The 19,929-nt window shown below is 49.4% G+C and overlaps 1 protein-coding gene across 1 annotated transcript in view; it reads left to right on the top strand.

Moving 5' to 3' along the window:
• LOC138278803 (E3 ubiquitin-protein ligase TRIM11-like) overlaps window positions 1-19,929 on the top strand; it is a 904,985-nt gene that overhangs the window by 415,475 nt on the left and 469,581 nt on the right. The gene's annotated exons all lie outside the window — the stretch shown is intronic.

The following is a 19,929-nucleotide window of genomic DNA, read 5'->3' on the forward strand; positions in this document are numbered from 1 at the left end:
AGCGAAGATCAGAACCTATTCCACCATCGGACAGACAAGGTTAAGATCTCCATCCGAACGCCTAAAAGAAGTAAAACATCCTATTGCCCTGGTGAACTCGCTAGCAATCAAACAAGAAAACTCAGGAAAGAGATAAGAAAGAACTGGAAAACAAATAATAATAAAGAAATTATCCAACCAAACCCGGGGCCTATAGCATTATTCCGATATCCATCCCATATAGACTTAGAACCCATTACAGTCTAACCCTCACTTAGTGAAGGTTAGGTACAAAGTTATTAAGTGTGAGGGCACCCTGGCACTAGCAAAGGTGTCCCCACTTTGTTCAGGGCAAATTCCCAGGACTTTGTGAGTGCAGGTACACCGTTACACGCGTGCACTACATATAGGTCAATACCTATATGTAGCTTCACAATGGTAACTCCGAATATGGCCATGTAACTTGTCTAAGATCATGGAATTGTCCCCCATGCCAAATATGGTATTGGGGTTCCATTCCCATGCATCCCCAGCCTGGACCCCGGGTACTGCCAAACTAGCTCTCTGGGGTTTTCTCTGCAGCTACCGCTGCTGCCAACCCTCAGACAGGTTTCTGCCCTCCAGGTGCTTCCCTGGTTAGGTGCCAATCCTCCTCTGAGGGCTATTTAGGGTCTCTCCTCTGGGTTTCTCGTCAGATAACAAATGCAAGAGCTCAACAGAGTTCCTCTGCATCTCCCTCTTTGACTTCTGCCAAGGATCGACCGCTGACTGCTCCAAGACACCTGCAAAACCGCAACAAAGTAGCAAGACGCCTACCAGCAACATTGTAGCACCTAATCCTGCTGGCTTTCTCGACTGTTTCCTGGTGGTGCATGCTCTGAGGGCTGCCATTTAGAAATATCCCGTGGGTTGACGGAATCTCCCCCCTGCTAATGCAGGCACCAAACTTCTGCTTCACTGGTCCTTTGGGTCCCCTCTCATCCTGATGAGCGTGGTCCCTGGAACACAGGAGCTGGATCCAAGTGACCCCGACAGTCCAGTGGTCCTTCTGTCCAAATTTGGTGGAGGTAAGTCCTTGCGTCCCAACGCCAGACAGTAATCCTGTGTACTGCGTGATCTGCAGGATCCTTCATGCACAGCACAGCCAAGGTCCCCAGCAGTCCGTTCTGCATTGCTCAACTCGCTGAGTTGACCACTGGCTTCGTGGGACCCTCTTTTGTTGTGTTGAGATGACTGCCAGGCTCAGATTTCTTGAATGCCTGTTCAAGTACATCTGTGGGTGCTGCCTGCTTCTGCGTGGGCTCTCTCTATTGCTGAGCACCCCCTCTGTCTCCTCCTCCAAGGGGCAACCTCCCGGTCCTTCCTGGGCCCAGGCAGCACCCATTATCTTTAACTGCGATTCTTGCAGCTAGCAAGGCTTGTTTGCAGTCTTTCTATGTGGAAACAACTCTGCATCCTTCAGCACGCCGTGTGACATCTTCTGACCAAAGAAGAAGTTTGTGGCACCTTCCGTTGTTGCAGAATCTTCTGCTTCTTTTACCCGGAGGCAGCCCTTTTGTACCTTCATCCGGGGTTTAGTGGGCTCCTGCCCCCCCTGGACACTAGCGTGACTCTTGGACTTGGTCCCCGTCCTTTGCAAGTCCTCAGGTCCAGGAATCCATCTTCAGTGCTTTGCAGTCAGTTGTTGCTTTGCAGAATCCCCTATCTCGACTTTACTGTCTTTCTGGAGTAGTAGGGTAACTTTACTCCTACTTTTCAGGGTCTTGTTGTGAGGTATCATGGACACCCTTAGTGTTTTCTTGCACTCCCAGCGACCCTCTACACACTACACTAGGCCTGGGGTCCATTTGTGGTTCACATTCCACTTTTGGAGTATATGGTTTGTGTTGCTCCATGGCCTGTTTTCTCCTATTGCATTCTATTGTGTTCTACAGTATTTGCACTACTTTTCTAAGTGTTTTACTTACCTGACTTTGGTTTGTGTGTATATTTTGTGTATTTTACTTACCTCCTAAGGGAGTATATCCTCTGAGATACTTTGGCATATTGTCACTAAAATAAAGTATGTTTAGTAACTCTGAGTATTGTGTTTTCTTGTGATATAGGCCCTCATTACAACATTGGCGCTAAATGCCACTTACCGCCGTGCAGAAGACCGCCAACACACCACTGCGGCGGCGGAATTCCTCTACAGCTATTACGACCCACAGCTCGGAATCTGCCAAAATCTAGACAACCACACAAGTCCACCACACCAAAGGTCAGTGATAAACTGGCGATAACAATCCTCCACCGTCATGCCAACAGGAATATGCCCACAGTATCACGACCCACGAATCCACGCAGCGGTCTTTCAACCGCGGTAATCCATTGGTGGTACACACCGCCGCGCTTAAAATATACACACACTTACAAAACACAACTAAATTGGACAAATCGAAATGCACACACCTGATACACATACACACCCCACACCCACACACTCACAACCCTATAAAACACACACCCACATTACCCACAAACCCTTCCGATGACTGTTTTTTTGAAAAAGCAGAGAGAGAGAATAGCAAACACAACACCAGCATCCACAGGCACACCACAACATCACTCATACAACATCCACGCACCTCAAAAAACACACCCCGACCCAACACATGACACAGCACAACAAACATCGCCTCACACATCACCCACACCACACTATGGCACCTCAAAGACACCCCAGGTTTTCTGAGGAGGAGCTCAGGGTCATGGTGTCATGGTGGAGGAAATCATCCGGGTAGAGCAACAGCTATTCGGATCACAGGTGCAGCACACCTCCATTGCTAGGAAGATGGAGCTATGGCGGAGAATCGTCGACAGGGTCAACGCAGTGGGACAGCATCCAAGAACACGGGATGACATCAGGAAGAGGTGGAACGACCTACGGGGGAAGGTGTGTTCAGTGGTATCCAGACACCATATTGCTGTACAGAGGACTGGCGGTGGACCCCTACCTCCTCCCCCACAACTAACAACATGGGAGGAGCAAGTCTTGGCAATTCTGCATCCTGAGGGCCTCACATGAGTAGCAGGAGGACTGGACTCTGGTAAGTCAAATCTTTACTACTATATCCCCCATACCCTACCTGCATGCCATCACATACCCCCACCCACCCCTCACCCCCATCACTCCTACACCTCACATATGCCCCACTATCACAACCCACCCATCCCAAAACCAAGCCCTGCATGCAACACCAAAGCATGGGCACCCATTGCCAAAGCATGTCCAGTACAGATACCCACACAGACCCTGAACAAAACACTAATCACACAAGGGCGAACACAATAATGCAAGCACAGGAGTAGAGGGTAACTCACCCAATGCACAAGATGGCACACACAGATACTAAAACTATGCATTTACACCCCAACAGGACCCAAACCAAACGTCACCGGACAGGAGGTGCCAGACATATCCAGTCCCCCCCCAGAAGAGGCCCACAGTGATGACAGCAGCTCTGCACACATGGATCAAGATGACCAGCCCGGCCCATCAGGGACCTCGGGACAGTCGGTTCCCCTGCCACAGTCACAAGCCACCACAGACCCTCCCCCCTCAGGAAACACCACCACAGCACCCACCCAGCGGGCCCATGCCACTGTCCCCAGGACACGTCAATCAGCAGTGTGTCCACCACTACAGGGACCCCACGCAAAGCCACCAACCCAAGATAATCAGGGACCTGGGTCAGTGCCAGTGGGCACACGGTTCAGGGGACAGAGGCACAGGACAACAGGGAAGTTGGGAGGACTGCTGTGCGACCGGGGGAGGACAGGCCCAGGGAACCCACTCTACACGAGGCACTCTCCAACATCAGGGGAGCATACCACCATGCTCAGGAGACCATGGGCACGGTATTGGCCAAGTTTCAGGAGACCCGGCGGCTGCAGGAGGAACACTACCTTGGGATCAGGGAGGACTTGAAGTCCATCAACACCACCTTGGTCACCATTGCAGGGGTGCTGGCAGACCTGGCCAACACCATGAGAGACACAGTGGGACACAAACGGGCCCCTGACACTAGCTGATGAACAGCCCTCCACCTCCACCGGCGCTAGTGGACAGGAGGCACTGCCACAGGACCAACAGGCCACCCCACCCCACCCCCTGCAGAAGGAGAACCACCACGCAAACGGTCCCTGAAATCCAGGAACAAGACAGAGAACATTGCCAAGACCCCCGTCAGGAAATAAGACCCTCCTGATTGTCACCCTTCTGTCCCACTTTGTCACCCTGTCCACCTTAAACTGCCATTGCTCCACTTCCTATGCCCCCATGGACAATGTACCTGTGAGACCAAGAAACTGAACTTGACCATGGACATTCCTCCACCATCACCAAAGCCCATTGCAAAGCCCCCTCCACTTATTCGCACTGAAATAAACACCCTTGAATCACAAATCAATCTGGAGTCAGTCACAAATATGTAATTGCAACCTATCTGAAATATAGCAATGTCAATGTTCATTTTCACATACCAATGTTAGACAGTTGTTGGGCAGCAGTAAACATAGCAGAGGGCACAAAGTGGGACCCAGATCTGTGAAATGGAAAGCCAAAGTGACATGTCAGGGTCCATACACAGAGGTAAAAATGCAGATTTATGCAATGTCCTACAGTAGTATGAGATGTGTTAAGCATTGCCATCCTCTTAGCTGTGTCTCATTGGAAGTATTGCATGATGATGTTGTTTCGGTTGTCTACATGTTCTTCTTCTGCCTCCTCTTCTTCACTGTCCACAAGCTCCACAGCTGCCACAAGACCAGCATCAGGCCCATCCTCCTGCAGAAAAGGCACCTGGCGTTGCAAAGCCAGGTTGTGCAACCTACAGTATGCCACGATTAGCTGGCACTCCTTCTTTGGTGAGTAGTATAGGGAGCCACCTGTCAGATGTAGGCACCGAAATCTGGCCTTCAGGAGGCCGAAGGTGCGCTCTATTATCCTCCTAGTTCACCCATGTGCCTCATTGTAGCTTTCCTCTGCCCTTGTCCTGGGATTCCTCACTGGGGTCAGTAGCCAAGACAGGTTGGGGTAACCAGAGTCACCTGCAAATATCGAGGGACAACTGTTAGACATCCTCCAACCCTTAGGGACTGTTCTATTCCCAGACACCTATTTAAACTGTGTGGGGACCTTGGGCTCACTTATTAGCCACACCCGGTGCCTCTGGAGTTGCCCCATCACATAAGGGATGCTGCTATTCCTCAAAATGTAAGTGTCGTGCACTGAGCCAGCATACTTGGCATTGACATGGGAGATGTACTGGTCTGCCAAACACACCATCTGCACATTCATAGAATGGTAGCTTTTGCGGTTTCTATACACCTGTTCATTCCTGCGGGGGGGGGGGACAAATGCCACATGTGTTCCATCAATGGCACCAATGATGTTGGGGATATGTCCCAGGGCATAAAAGTCACCTTTCACTGTGGGCAGATCCTCCACCTGAGGGAAAGCGATGTAGCTGCACATGTGTTTCAGCAGGGCCGATAACACTCTGGACAATATGTTAGAGAACATTGGCTGTGACATCCCTGATGCCAAGGCCACTGTTGTTTGAAAGGACCCACTTGCCAGGAAACGGAGCACTGACAGGACCTGCACTAGAGGGGGGATTCCTGTGGGATGGCGGATAGCTGACATCAGGTCTGGCTCCTACTGGGCACACAGTTCCTGGATTGTGGCACGATCAATCTGTAAGTGATAATGATGTGTCTGTCTTCCATTGTCGACAGGTCCACGAGGGGTCTGTACACCGGAGGATGCCGCCATCTCATCACCTGCCCCAGCGGACGTGCCCCATGGAGGAGAAGGGTGAGCAAAGGGTCATACACCACATAGGTTTCACAGGGCTGTTTAGCACAATCTTGAAATTATCTCTGTGTGCCTTTGTCTGTCCATATTTCTGCCCAAAATAGCTGTGATGCAGTTAGTTGGCCTGCCATGTGGCCACCTGAAATGGCGGCTGCCTGACCTGTAAGGAGGGACATGGGGAAATGAGGTAACTGCGCTGGGGTTCTGCAGCTTCGCGGTAGGCGGTCGAAGATGGCAGCGCAATTCAGCATTGGTTATCATTGGGCCCTATGGGTTCCAGGAGCCAATGACGATGTACACCGGCGGTGAAAGTACGCACTGCCGCGGACATGACTGCCATTTTCTATCTGTTCCCTCACTTGATACCTGGCCTTCAACAGGAGAGGACCTACACTGCAAGTGCTGCTGAGATCTGCGTCTGGAAGCAACAATGGCTACAGTGTCTGGGGAAAGGGCCCCTGCCTTCACTGCGGAGGAGTTGGAGAAACTGGTGGATGGGGTCTTCCCCCAGTACACGCAACTCTACAGTCCTCCAGATAAACAGGTGAGTGAACCTTGTGCATGGTGGATGGGACATGATTGTTTGGAGTGTCGTGGATGGAAGAGGCAGGGGTGGGGAACAGGCCAGCATGTGAGGATGGTGAGTGTATGTTTTTCTGGGACAGGGTGGAAGGTTTGTGGCCAATGTGTGAGCAGAACTGTGCGGGGGAGTAACATAATTTTTTACTTCACTATTCCTCTAGGTCAGCGCCCACCAGAAGAAGGGTATTTGGCGTGCCATTGCCAAGGAAGTGCGGACCCTGGTGGCCTACCATAGACGGAGCACCCACTGCCAGAAAAGATGGGAGGACCTGCACCGCTGGAGCAAGAAGACGGCGGAGGCCCAGCTGGGGATGGCCTCCCAACGTGGAAGGGGTGCCCGTCGCACCATGACCCCCCCTGATGTACCGGATCCTGGTGGTGGCATATCCTGACTTGGATGGACGCTTGAGGGCATCACAGCAGCCACAAGGGGGTGACTGCACTCTCATTCAGCTGACTCTGCGCGCTTGACGAGGTGTCTGGGTGGGGGAGGTGGGCTGTGGGTTCCCCTAGGCCAGGGCAGATGCGCAAAGGTAGACCCATTGATTTGCAGGCTCAGTTCCACTCCAACCCCAAAGGTGGTAATTGCCCTCTACACCTAGTCAGGCTTCTATGGGTTCCAGCTGTGCATGAAATGGGTCTAGACAGAGTCCCTCATGGGCATGTGTTTTTCCCCTGCACTGTTAGTGCATGGCTTAGTGCATAGGGCTACTCCCTGTGTGGTGTGTCCGCCAATGGTAGTGGTGTTGCACACATTGACCATGTGTCTCCTCTGTCTTCCCCCCCCTTTTTGTTTGGTCACCCTGTCCTTTTGCGCATTAGCATCATCTGGCGGAGGAGCACTGGGAGGGAGCTGCAACCCACATGGCCCAGGAGGGTGAATTTGAGGAGTCAGAAGGCACCAGTGGGACGGAGGGCGAGGGGAGCTCCACGACAGGAGCAGACACCAGCGACTCCTCCTCTTATGGGAGCTCCCTTGCGGTGGTGGGCACCTCTGTGCCCACCGCAACAACAGGTACAGCCGCCCCCCCCCTGTAGGAGGCTGGACTGGCTTGTAGTGAGTACCAAGGGGTACTTGCACCTTGCACCAGGCCCAGTTATCCCTTATTAGTGTATAGGGTGTCTAGCAGCTTAGGCTGATAGATAATGGTAGCTTAGCAGAGCAGCTTAGGCTGAACTAGGAGACGTGTGAAGCTACTACAGTACCACTTAGTGTCATATGCACAATATCATAAGAAAACACAATACACAGTTATACTAAAAATAAAGGTACTTTATTTTTATGACTATATGCCAAAGTATCTTAGAGTGTACCCTCAGTGAGAGGATAGGAAATATACACAAGATATATATACACAATAGCAAAAATATGCAGTATAGTCTTAGAAAACAGTGCAAACAATGTATAGTTACAATAGGATGCAATGGGGAAACATAGGGATAGGGGCAACACAAACCATATACTCCAAAAGTGGAATGCGAACCACGAATGGACCCCAAACCTATGTGACCTTGTAGAGGGTCGCTGGGACTATTAGAAAATAGTGAGAGTTAGAAAAATAACCCTCCCCAAGACCCTGAAAAGTGAGTGCAAAGTGCACTAAAGTTCCCCTAAGGACAAAAGAGTCGTGTTAGAGGGAAAATGCAAGGAAAACACAAATCAGCAATGCAACAACGATGGATTCCTGACTGAGGGTACCTGTGGAACAAGGGGACCAAGTCCAAAAGTCACAAGCAAGTCGGAGATGGGCAGATGCCCAAGAAATGCCAGCTGTTGGTGCAAAGAAGCTCTTACTAGGCTGAAGAACTGTGAATACTGCAGGAACGACAAGGGCTAGAGACTTCCCCTTTAGAGGATGGATCCCCCACGCCTTGGAGAGTCGTGCAGAAGTGTTTTCCCGCCGGATGGACACCAACAAGCCTTGCTACACGCAAATCGTGCGTTTGGCGTTTTTGGACGCTGCTGGGGCCCAGGAGGGACCAAAAACGCCAAACGCACGATTTGCGTGTAGCAAGGCTTGTTGGCGTCCATCCGGCGGGAAAACACTTCTGCACGACTCTCCAAGGCGTGGGGGATCCATCCTCCAAAGGGGAAGTCTCTAGCCCTTGTCGTTCCTGCAGTATTCACAGTTCTTCAGCCTAGTAAGAGCTTCTTTGCACCAACAGCTGGCATTTCTTGGGCATCTGCCCATCTCCGACTTGCTTGTGACTTTTGGACTTGGTCCCCTTGTTCCACAGGTACCCTCAGTCAGTAATCCATCGTTGTTGCATTGCTGATTTGTGTTTTCCTTGCATTTTCCCTCTAACACGACTATTTTGTCCTTAGGGGAACTTTAGTGCACTTTGCACTCACTTTTCAGGGTCTTGGGGAGGGTTATTTTTCTAACTCTCACTATTTTCTAATAGTCCCAGCGACCCTCTACAAGGTCACATAGGTTTGGGGTCCATTCGTGGTTCGCATTCCACTTTTGGAGTATATAGTTTGTGTTGCCCCTATCCCTATGTTTCCCCATTGCATCCTATTGTAACTATACATTGTTTGCACTGTTTTCTAAGACTATACTGCATATTTTTGCTATTGTGTATATATATCTTGTGTATATTTCCTATCCTCTCACTGAGGGTACACTCTAAGATACTTTGGCATATAGTCATAAAAATAAAGTACCTTTATTTTTAGTATAACTGTGTATTGTGTTTTCTTATGATATTGTGCATATGACACTAAGTGGTACTGTAGTAGCTTCACACGTCTCCTAGTTCAGCCTAAGCTGCTCTGCTAAGCTACCATTATCTATCAGCCTAAGCTGCTAGACACCCTATACACTAATAAGGGATAACTGGGCCTGGTGCAAGGTGCAAGTACCCCTTGGTACTCACTACAAGCCAGTCCAGCCTCCTACATTGGTTGTGCAGTGGTGGGATAAGTGCTTGAGACTACTTACCACTCTTGTCATTGTACTTTTCATAAGAGAAAAATATACAAAACAAGGTCAGTGTATATACACATAGCCAAAAAGTTTTGCATTTCCTCTTTTCACTCTTTTCTAAAGTGCTGAAAAGTACTTCTAAACTTTCAAAAAGTTCTTAAAAGTTTAAAAAAGTTTTTTCTGTCTTTCCAAAAAAGTTCTGAAAACTTTTTTTTCATTGTCTATCACTTTAACTCTCTCTAAAAATGTCTGGCACAGGCCAAAATGTTGAACTGTCCAAACTTGCATATGATCACCTTAGCTGGAAAGGAGCAAGGAGTCTCTGCATAGAGAGAGGTTTGAGTGTAGGGAAGAATCCTTCCTTAGAACTGTTAATTAACATGCTTAGAGTACAGGATAAGGCCATAAGTGCCCAATCTGGTGAAAAAGCAGCTAATGGTTCTCAATCTGATCCAGGGACTCCCCCAGGAAAAGGTTCAGGAAAGAAACTTCTCAGCCTGCCCATTACTAGACAGTCTAGCATAGTTGGTACAGAGGTTGAATCACACCATACTGGTGGTGTGCTCTCACATTATACTGTTAGCCAAGCTGTTAGGGTGCCCTCTGTAAGGGACAGGTCTCCTTCTGTTCATTCCCATCATACCTCTGTATCTAGAAATGTCCCTCCCACCCACCCTGATGACAGATTGTTAGAAAGGGAGCTCAATAGATTGAGAGTGGAACAAACCAGACTGATGCTCAAGAAGCAACAGCTGGATTTGGATAGACAGTCTTTAGAAGTAGAGAGGGAAAGACAGAAGTTGGGTTTAGATACCCATGGTGGCAGCAGCAGTATTCCCCATAGTCATCCTGCAAAAGAGCATGATTCCAGGAATCTGCACAAGATAGTTCCCCCTTATAAGGAGGGGGATGACATTAACAAGTGGTTTGCTGCACTTGAGAGGGCCTGTGCTGTACAGGATGTCCCTCAAAGGCAGTGGGCTGCTATCCTATGGCTATCATTTACTGAAAAAGGTAGGGATAGGCTACTTACTGTAAAAGAAAATGATGCTAATAATTTCCAAGTTCTTAAGAATGCACTCCTGGATGGTTATGGCTTAACCACTGAACAGTACAGGATAAAGTTCAGAGAGACCAAAAAGGAGTCTTCACAAGACTGGGTTGATTTCATTGACCAGGCAGTGAAGGCCTTGGAGGGGTGGTTACATGGCAGTAAAGTTACTGATTATGACAGCCTGTATAACTTGATCCTGAGAGAGCATATTCTTAATAATTGTGTGTCTGATTTGTTGCACCAGTACTTGGTGGACTCTGATCTGACCTCTCCCCAAGAATTGGGAAAGAAGGCAGACAAATGGGTCAGAACAAGAGTGAACAGAAAAGTTCATACAGGGGGTGACAAAGATGGCAACAAAAAGAAGGATGGTAAGTCTTCTGACAAGGGTGGGGACAAATCTAAAAATGAGTCTTCATCAGGCCCACAAAAACACTCTGGTGGGGGTGGTGGGTCCAAATCCTCCTTTAATCAGAACAAGGAAAAGAAACCATGGTGCTATTTATGTAAAATAAAAGGCCATTGGACAACAGATCCCAGTTGTCCAAAGAAAGCCACCACAGCTCCTACCACTACAACCCCTACTGCTACACCTAGTGTCCCTACTAATAGCAGTGGTGGTGGGAGCAAACCTACTAATAGCCAATCCAAGGGAGGAGCTGGGCTCACTTTTGGTAATTTAGTTGGGGTTGGTCTGATTAGGGAGACCACAGAGGCTACTTTAGTCTCTGAAGGGGCTATTGATCTAGCCACTTTGGTTGCTTGCCCCCATAACTTGGAGAAGTACAAGCAACTAACCCTAATAAATGGTGTTGAGGTCCAGGCCTACAGGGACACAGGTGCCAGTGTCACAATGGTGATTGAGAAACTGGTGCACCCTGAACAACACATACTTGGACACCAGTACCAAGTAACCGATGCTCACAACATAACACAAAGCCACCCCATGGCTGTTGTAAATCTCAACTGGGGGGGGGTAACTGGTCCAAAGAAAGTTGTGGTAGCTTCAGATTTACCTGTAGACTGTCTATTAGGGAATGATTTGGAGACATCAGCTTGGTCAGATGTGGAGTTGGAGGCCCATGCAGCAATGCTGGGCATTCCAGGGCATATTTTTGCTTTGACAAGGGCTCAGGCCAAAAAGCAAAAAGGACAGGGAAGCTTGGATCCTGGAACAATGGACCAAGTGCTCCCTAAAGCTAGGGCTAGTAGAAGCAAACCACTTCCTACTATCCCTCCCTCTACAGTGGATTCTACTTCTGAGGAAGAAGAATTCCCTCCCTGTGCAGAACCTACACCAGAGGAGCTGGAAGCAGACACTGCTGAGCTTTTGGGTGAAGGGGGGCCTGCCAGAGAGGAGATGAGTGTGGCACAGCAAACCTGTCCCACATTAGAGGGTCTCAGACAGCAAGCTGTCAAACAGGCTAATGGGGATGTCAGTGACTCTCACAGAGTTTACGGGGAGGACAACCTCTTGTACACTGAGCATAGGGATCCTAAACCTGGAGCTGCCAGGAGATTAGTGATTCCTCAGGAGTACAGAAAGTTCCTCCTAACACTGGCACATGACATTCCCTTAGCTGGGCACCTGGGTCAAATGAAAACTTGGGACAGATTGGTACCATTGTTTCATTGGCCTAGGATGTCTGAGGACACAAAGGAATTTTGTAAGTCCTGTGAAACCTGTCCAGCCAGTGGCAAGACAGGTGGCACCCCAAAGGCACCCCTTATCCCACTGCCTGTGGTTGGGGTTCCCTTTGAAAGGGTAGGGGTTGACATAGTTGGCCCCCTTGACCCTCCTACTGCTTCAGGCAATAGGTTTATCTTAGTGGTAGTGGACAATGCCACAAGATATCCTGAAGCTATTCCTTTAAGGACCACTACAGCTCCTGCAGTGGCAAAGGCCCTCCTGGGAATATTTTCCAGGGTGGGCTTCCCAAAGGAAGTAGTATCAGACAGGGGAAGCAATTTCCTGTCTGCATACTTAAAGGCCATGTGGAAGGAGTGTGGTGTAACTTACAAGTTCACAACACCCTATCATCCACAAACAAATGGACTGGTGGAGAGATTTAATAAAACTCTCAAAGGCATGATTATGGGTCTCCCTGAAAAACTCCGCAGGAGATGGGATATCCTTCTACCATGCCTCCTTTTTGCCTACAGGGAGGTACCCCAGAAAGGAGTGGGCTTCAGCCCCTTTGAACTTCTTTTTGGACACCCTGTTAGGGGTCCACTCACACTTGTAAAGGAGGGTTGGGAACAACCTTTAAAAGCTCCTAAGCAGGATATTGTGGATTATGTACTTGGCCTCAGATCAAGGATGGCTGAGTACATGAAAAAGGCCAGTAAAAACCTTCAGGCCAGCCAAGAGCTCTAGAAGCAATGGCATGATCAGAAGGCTGTTTTGGTTCAGTACCAACCAGGGCAGAAAGTGTGGGTCTTGGAGCCTGTGGCCCCAAGAGCACTCCAAGATAAATGGAGTGGACCCCACACAATTGTTGAACAGAAGGGTGAAGTCACCTACTTGGTTGACTTAGGCACTGCCAGGAGTCCCCTTAGGGTGCTCCATGTCAACCGCCTGAAACCCTACTATGACAGGGCTGATCTCACCCTGCTCATGGCAACAGATGAGGGACAGGAAGAAGACAGTGATCCTCTACCTGATCTCTTCTCTTCCACAGAACAAGATGCTCTTGTGGAAGGTGTAGTTTTGGCTGATTGTCTTACTGCTGAGCAGAAAGATAATTGCATAAATCTCCTAGGACAATTTTCAGAACTCTTCTCTACTGTGCCAGGCACCACTTCTTGGTGTGAGCACACTATAGATACTGGAGACAGTTTACCTGTCAAAAGTAAGATCTATAGGCAGCCTGACCATGTCAGGGACTGCATAAAGCAAGAAGTTCAGAAAATGTTGGAACTAGGAGTGGTTGAGCACTCTGACAGTCCATGGGCTTCTCCTGTGGTACTGGTACCAAAACCCAATTCTAAAGATGGAAAGAAGGAAATGAGGTTTTGTGTAGACTATAGAGGTCTCAACTTGGTAACCAAAACTGATGCTCACCCTATACCCAGGGCAAATGAGCTCATAGATACCCTGGCATCTGCCAAGTATCTAAGCACTTTTGATTTGACTGCAGGGTATTGGCAGATCAAATTGTCAGAAGATGCTAAACCTAAGACTGCATTTTCTACCATTGGAGGACATTACCAGTTTACTGTAATGCCTTTTGGTTTGAAAAATGCACCTGCCACTTTTCAGAGGTTGGTGAACACAGTCCTGCAAGGGCTGGAGGCTTTCAGTGCAGCATATTTGGATGATATAGCTGTATTTAGCTCCAGCTGGGATGATCACCTGGTCCACCTGTGGAAAGTTTTGGAGGCCCTGCAAAAGGCAGGCCTCACTATCAAGGCTTCAAAGTGCCAGATAGGGCAGGGTAAGGTGGTTTATCTGGGACACCTTGTTGGTGGGGAACAGATTGCACCACTTCAGGGGAAAATCCAAACTATTATTGATTGGGTTCCCCCTACCACTCAGACTCAGGTGAGAGCCTTCCTAGGCCTCACTGGGTATTACAGGAGGTTCATTAAGAACTATGGCTCCATTGCAGCCCCTCTTGATGACCTCACATCCAAGAAAATGCCTAAAAAGGTATTGTGGACAGCAAGCTGTCAGAAAGCTTTTGAGGAGCTAAAGCAGGCCATGTGCTCTGCACCTGTCCTGAAAAGCCCTTGTTACTCTAAAAAATTCTATGTCCAAACTGATGCATCTGAATTAGGAGTAGGGGCAGTCCTATCACAACTTAATTCTGAGGGCCAGGATCAACCTGTTGCTTTTATTAGTAGGAGGTTGACCCCTAGAGAAAAGCGTTGGTCTGCCATTGAGAGGGAGGCCTTTGCTGTGGTCTGGGCTCTGAAGAAGTTGAGGCCATACCTGTTTGGCACTCACTTCATTGTTCAGACAGACCACAAACCTCTACTTTGGCTAAAACAAATGAAAGGTGAAAACCCTAAATTGTTGAGGTGGTCCATATCCCTACAGGGAATGGACTATACAGTGGAACATAGACCTGGGAGTAGCCACTCCAATGCAGATGGACTCTCCAGATATTTCCACTTAGACAATGAAGACTCATCAGGTCATGGCTAGTCTTATTGTCCTTCATTTGGGGGGGGGTTGTGTAGGAAAGTACCATCTTGCCTGGCATGTTACCCCCATTCTTCACTGTATATATGTTGTTTTAGTTGTATGTGTCACTGGGACTCTGGTAACCCAGGGCCCCACTGCTCATAAGTGTGCCTGAATGTGTTACCTGTGTAGTGACTAACTGTCTCACTGAGGCTCTGCTAATCAGAACCTCAGTGGTTATGCTCTCTCATTGCTTTCTAAATTGTCACTGACAGGCTAGTGACCATTTTTACCAATTTACATTGGCTTACTGGAACACCCTTATAATTCCCTAGTATATGGTACTGAGGTACCCAGGGTATTGGGGTTCCAGGAGATCCCTATGGGCTGCAGCAATTCTTTTGCCACCCATAGGGAGCTCTGACAATTCTTACACAGGCCTGCCACTGCAGCCTGAGTGAAATAACGTCCACGTTATTTCACAGCCATTTTACACTGCACTTAAGTAACTTATAAGTCACCTATATGTCTAACCTTTACCTGGTAAAGGTTAGGTGCAAAGTTACTTAGTGTGAGGGCACCCTGGCACTAGCCAAGGTGCCCCCACATTGTTCAGAGCCAATTCCCTGAACTTTGTGAGTGCGGGGACACCATTACACGCGTGCACTACATATAGGTCACTACCTATATGTAGCTTCACCATGGTAACTCCGAATATGGCCATGTAACATGTCTATGATCATGGAATTGCCCCCTCTATGCCATCCTGGCATTGTTGGTACAATTCCATGATCCCAGTGGTCTGTAGCACAGACCCTGGTACTGCCAAACTGCCCTTCCTGGGGTTTCACTGCAGCTGCTGCTGCTGCCAACCCCTCAGACAGGCATCTGCCCTCCTGGGGTCCAGCCAGGCCTGGCCCAGGATGGCAGAACAAAGAACTTCCTCTGAGAGAGGGTGTGACACCCTCTCCCTTTGGAAAATGGTGTGAAGGCAGGGGAGGAGTAGCCTCCCCCAGCCTCTGGAAATGCTTTCTTGGGCACAGATGTGCCCAATTCTGCATAAGCCAGTCTACACCGGTTCAGGGACCCCTTAGCCCCTGCTCTGGCGCGAAACTGGACAAAGGAAAGGGGAGTGACCACTCCCCTGACCTGCACCTCCCCTGGGAGGTGTCCAGAGCTCCTCCAGTGTGCTCCAGACCTCTGCCATCTTGGAAACAGAGGTGCTGCTGGCACACTGGACTGCTCTGAGTGGCCAGTGCCACCAGGTGACGTCAGAGACTCCTTGTGATAGGCTCCTTCAGGTGTTAGTGGCCTCTCCTCTCTCCTAGGTAGCCAAACCCTCCTTTCTGGCTATTTAGGGTCTCTGTCTCTGGGGAAACTTTAGATAACGAATGCATGAGCTCAGCCGAGTTCCTCTGCATCTCCCTCTTCACCTTCTGATAAGGAATCGACCGCTGACCGCGCTGGAAGCCTGCAAACCTGCAACATAGTAGCAAAGGCGACTACTGCAACTCTGTAACGCTGATCCTGCCGCCTTCTCGACTGTTTTCCTGCTTGTGCATGCTGTGGGGGTAGCCTGCCTCCTCTCTGCACCAGAAGCTCCGAAGAAATCTCCCGTGGGTCGACGGAATCTTCCCCCTGCAACCGCAGGCACCAAAAAGCTGCATTACCGGTCCCTTGGGTCTCCTCTCAGCACGACGAGCGAGGTCCCTCGAATCCAGCGACGCTGTCCAAGTGACCCCCACAGTCCAGTGACTCTTCAGCCCAAGTTTGGTGGAGGTAAGTCCTTGCCTCACCTCGCTGGGCTGCATTGCTGGGAACCGCGACTTTGCAAGCTACTCCGGCCCCTGTGCACTTCCGGCGGAAATCCTTCGTGCACAGCCAAGCCTGGGTCCACGGCACTCTAACCTGCATTGCACGACTTTCTAAGTTGGTCTCCGGCGACGTGGGACCCCTTTGTGCAACTTCGGCGAGCACCGTTTCACGCATCCTCGTAGTGCCTGTTTCTGGCACTTCTCCGGGTGCTACCTGCTTCAGTGAGGGCTCTTTGTCTTGCCCGACGTCCCCTCTCTCTTCAGGTCCAATTTGCGACCTCCTGGTCTCTCCTGGGCCCCAACAGCGTCCAAAAACGCCAAACGCACGATTTGCGTGTAGCAAGGCTTGTTGGCGTCCATCCGGCGGGAAAACACTTCTGCACGACTCTCCAAGGCGTGGGGGATCCATCCTCTAAAGGGGAAGTCTCTAGCCCTTGTCGTTCCTGCAGTATTCACAGTTCTTCAGCCTAGTAAGAGCTTCTTTGCACCGACAGCTGGCATTTCTTGGGCATCTGCCCATCTCCGACTTGCTTGTGACTTTTGGACTTGGTCCCCTTGTTCCACAGGTACCCTCAGTCAGGAATCCATCGTTGTTGCATTGCTGATTTGTGTTTTCCTTGCATTTTCCCTCTAACACAACTCTTTTGTCCTTAGGGGAACTTTAGTGCACTTTGCACTAACTTTTCAGGGTCTTGGGGAGGGTTATTTTTCTAACTCTCACTATTTTCTAATAGTCCCAGCGACCCTCTACAAGGTCACATAGGTTTGGGGTCCATTCGTGGTTCGCATTCCACTTTTGGAGTATATGGTTTGTGTTGCCCCTATCCCTATGTTTCCCCATTGCATCCTATTGTAACTATACATTGTTTGCACTGTTTTCTAAGACTATACTGCATATTTTTGCTATTGTGTATATATATCTTGTGTATATTTCCTATCCTCTCACTGAGGGTACACTCTAAGATACTTTGGCATATAGTCATAAAAATAAAGTACCTTTATTTTTAGTATAACTGTGTATTGTGTTTTCTTATGATATTGTGCATATGACACTAAGTGGTACTGTAGTAGCTTCACACGTCTCCTAGTTCAGCCTAAGCTGCTCTGCTAAGCTACCATTATCTATCAGCCTAAGCTGCTAGACACCCTATACACTAATAAGGGATAACTGGGCCTGGTGCAAGGTGCAAGTACCCCTTGGTACTCACTACAAGCCAGTCCAGCCTCCTACACCCCCCCACCAGCACCGCCCTCCCAGCAGCCCATCATCGAGTTTCCCGTGCCCGCTCACCCAGGAGGGTGGGTATCTCCTTCGCCCCGGGCACCTCAGGCCCTGCCCCAGTCAACCTGCTGCCCTCAGTGAGGAGATTATTGACCTCCTGAGATCCCTCACTGTTGGGCAATCAACCATTTTGAATGCCATCCAGAGTGTTGAGAGGCATTTTCAGCAAACAAATGCATACCTGGAGGGCATTCATTCTGGTGTGGCGGCCCAACAGAGAGCATTTCAGGCTCATTCCTCAGCACTGATGGCAGCCATTGTCCCTGTGTCCAGCCTCCCCCTCCAATTTCCTCTACCCAGGCCCAATCCCGTGGATAAGTGTGGCTCAATGGTTAGAGCGGCAGACCCTGAAGCAGAGATCTGGCTCAAGACCAGGGTTCAAGTCCCGCTTCGGAAGGTCTTGGGCTCAATTCCCCTTGACCAGATAATTCTCGCCTCGGTGCCTAATCTAATTCATGGGTCCCACTCTGCAACTCTGGGCAATAGCTTGCTTAATCTCCACAATGGCCCCAACAGCGCTTGGATGCCTGGCTTCACCCTGGGGGTGCTCAGGAGTGGGTGCCTCACAGGGAAAAGCCAGGAGGGGTTCCATAGCGGTATGAGTACAGCGCCTTGAGACCCTAACGGGTGAGTAGTGCGCTATACAAGTGCTAATTTACATTTACATCCCCTGTACCTCAGCCTATCCCAAGCACACCATCAGACCAGCATGCACACTCATCAACACACAAGAGTGGACATGGTAAACATAAGCACCACACATCTCACAGGCACTCACACCAGACCTCCTCCATGTCCTCCTCCTCCCTCCCTGTCTCGTCTCCACTCACACCTACATGCTGTAGGAGGCTGGCCTGGCTTGTAGTGGGTACCAGAGGTACTTACACCTTATGCCAGGTCAAGTTACCCCTTTTTAGTGTAGAAGAGGTGTTTCTAGCAGCTTAGGCTGACAGAAGGTAGCTATGGCAAAGCAGCTTAGGCTTAACTAGGAGACATGTAAAGCTCCTACTATACCATTGATGTCATATACACAATATCATAAGAAACACAATACACAGAAGTAATAAAAATAAAGGTACTTCATTTTTATGACAATATGCCAAAAGTATCTCAGTGAGTACCCTCAGTATGAGGATAAGTTATATACACAAGATATATGTACACAAACCAAAATTAGGTAAGTAATAGCAAGAAAAGTAATGCAAGCAGTGTAGAATTAGAGTAGATTGCAATAGGAGCACATGGGTATAGGGGCAACACAAACCATATACTCCAAAAGTGGAATGAGAACCACAAATGGACCCCAAACCTATGTGAGCTTGTAGAGGGGCACTGGGACTGTAAGAAAACAGTGAGGGTTAGAAAAATAGCCCACCCCAAGACCCTGAAATGTAGATGTAAAGGGCACCTACTACCCCCAGAGAGCACAGAAGTTGTGATAGGGGGATTCTGCAGGAAGAACAAACACCAGCAATGCGACAACAGTGGATTTCCGGACCTGAGTACCTGTAAGACAAGGGGACCAAGTCCAATAGTCTTGACAGTGTCGAGAGTGGGCACTGGGCACTGGAGGAGCTCTGGGCACCACCCCTGGGAGGTGCAGGTCTGGGGAGTGGACACTCCCCTTTCCTTTGACCAGTTTCGCACCAGAGCAGGGCTGGGGGATCCCTGAACCGGTGTGGACTGGCTTATGCAGAGATGGGCACCATCTGTGCCCATCAAAGCATTTCCAGAGGCTGGGGGAGGTTACTCCTCCCCAGCCCATCACACCTATTTCCAAAGGGAGAGGGTGTAACACCCTCTCTCAGAGAAAATCCTTTGTTCTGCCTTCCTGGGCCAGGGCTGCCTGGACCCCAGGGGGGCATAAACCTGTATGAGGGGTTGGCAACAGCAGCAGCTGCAGTGCAGACCCTGAATAGGCAGTTTGGCAGTACCCGGGTTCTGTGCTAGAGACCCGGGGGATCATGGAATTGTCCCCCCAATACCAGAATGGTATTGGGGTGACAATTCCATGATCGTAGACATGTTACATGGCCATGTTCAGAGTTACCATTGTGACGCTATACATAGGTAGTGACCTATGTATAGTGCACACGTGTAATGGTGTCCCCGCACTCACAAAGTCCGGGGAATTTGCCCTGAACGATGTGGGGGCACCTTGGCTAGTGCCAGGGTGCCCACACACTAAGTAACTTTGCACCCAACCTTCACCAGGTGAAGGTTAGACATGTAGGTGAATTATAAGTTACTTAAGTGCAGTGGTAAATGGCTGTTAAATAACGTGGACTTTTTTCACGCA

This window comes from Pleurodeles waltl, unplaced genomic scaffold (assembly GCF_031143425.1).
Source record: "Pleurodeles waltl isolate 20211129_DDA unplaced genomic scaffold, aPleWal1.hap1.20221129 scaffold_59, whole genome shotgun sequence".
In the NCBI taxonomy this organism is placed as follows: Eukaryota; Metazoa; Chordata; class Amphibia; order Caudata; family Salamandridae; genus Pleurodeles; species Pleurodeles waltl.